Source organism: Octopus bimaculoides, chromosome 2 (genome assembly GCF_001194135.2).
Source record: "Octopus bimaculoides isolate UCB-OBI-ISO-001 chromosome 2, ASM119413v2, whole genome shotgun sequence".
NCBI lineage: Eukaryota > Metazoa > Mollusca > Cephalopoda > Octopoda > Octopodidae > Octopus > Octopus bimaculoides.
In genome coordinates this window covers 76,725,220-76,726,960 of record NC_068982.1, presented here as the reverse complement: position 1 = coordinate 76,726,960, position 1,741 = coordinate 76,725,220, and the positions used below count along the sequence as shown (strand labels likewise).

The window sequence follows — 1,741 nt, the reverse complement described above, 5'->3', positions numbered from 1 at the left end:
ACACACACACACACACACACACACACACACACACACACACACACACACACACACACACACATTGATATACGACGGGCGTCTTTCAGTTTTCGTCTGCCAAATCTACCCACAGAGCTTTAGTCGGCCTAGGAATATAGTAGAAGACATTTACCCAAGGTGCTGTGCAGTGGGACACTGAATTCGAGACTATGTACTTGGGAACCAAACTTCTAACCACATACACACGTCTACGCCTAACTTAACATGTCATTATTTATTGAAAGGTTTGTCTTTCTGTATGAATTACATATCTCCCCTTATTTTATAGTTTAACTAAAACAAACACAACTCGCGATATTTTTTGTTCAATATTCTTCGATATTAAGGCGGTGAGCTGGCAAAAATGTTGGGACGCCGGGCGAAATGCTTAGCGGTATTTCGTCTGCCTTTACTCTCTGAGTTCAAATTCCGCCGAAGTCGACTTTATCTTTCATCCTTTCGGAGTCGATAAATTAAGTACCAGTTGCGTACTGGTGTCGATCTAATCGACTGGACCCCTCCCACCAAATTTCGGGCCTTGTGTCTAGAGGAGAAAAGAATATTCTTCAGCGAGTTGGCAGGAACGTTAGGACGCCGGGCAAAATGCTTAGTGGTATTTCGTCTGTCTTTACATTCTGAGTTTGAATACTGCCGATGTCGACTTTGCCTTTCATCCTTTCGGAGTCGATAAATTAAGTACCAATTGCATACTGGGGTCGACGATCTAATCGACTGGTCCATCCACTAAAATTTTGGGTCTTGTGCCTAGAGTAGAAAAGAATATTCTTTGATATTTAAGGTGGCGAACTGGCAGAATTGTTAGCTCACTGGGCAAAATGCTAAGCTGTGTTTCGTCCGTGCTTATGTCCTGAGTTCAAATCCTGCTGAGGTCGATTTTGTCTTTCATCATTTCAGGGACGATAAAATAAGTATCAGTTGAACGCTGGGGTCGATGTAATCGATTTATCACCTCCACCCGAACTTGGTGGCATTATGCCAAAATTAGAAACTAACATTTTCGATATTTCCGCCATTTCGCCCCATTTCCTTCGGAAACAAACAATATTTTTTTTCTACTGGAAAAGGAGAATTCTATAAGCAGATTTCACGGATTAAACCGATTATATTCAACAATTGTATCAAAATTCTGAAGTGTACGAAGGAAAATATTGGAAGTAAATGGAATTGTTCAGTTTGTCCCTTTCCTACATCATGGAGAACAAAAGGACGCCTGCAACAAGAGTCTGGTTTTCGGTTAAGCTTTAGAAAAAATTCTGTCTTCATGATTATAAGATAACTGAATAGCACTTACAGTAAATTTGGTGTTAGCATATATACACTACATACTGATATCTCTCTCTCTATCTCTCTATCTATGTGTGTGCGTGTGTGTGTGTGTGTGTGTATGTTTCTGTGTGTGAGATGGTAGTCTCTCGTAGTCCGGGATTTGAATATAACAATGAAATGTATGTGCTGTACAATAACTCACTTCCTCCATCAAATCTACGTTGCTTGAACAGATGAACAGTGTCAGGTGTCGAAGTGATCACAAAGTAGATTTAGATGAAAATTCTCGCTCAAGAGTACAACACACTACTCGGTTCAGGTATTGAAACTAAAATATTGCGATCATGAGTGCAACACGCTAACCATTTGGCCATGCACGCCCAACAGCCTACTTGTTTATATATATGTATGTATATATATATATATATATATATAT

At 39.8% G+C, this 1,741-nt stretch overlaps 2 protein-coding genes across 8 annotated transcripts in view; one reads left to right on the top strand and one right to left on the bottom strand.

The window, feature by feature from the left end:
* The window catches only part of LOC106869685 (putative amine oxidase [copper-containing]), a 491,890-nt gene that overhangs the window by 91,781 nt on the left and 398,368 nt on the right, over window positions 1-1,741 (bottom strand). The gene's annotated exons all lie outside the window — the stretch shown is intronic.
* The window catches only part of LOC106870602 (putative amine oxidase [copper-containing]), a 148,178-nt gene that overhangs the window by 1,415 nt on the left and 145,022 nt on the right, over window positions 1-1,741 (top strand). The window lies entirely within an intron of this gene.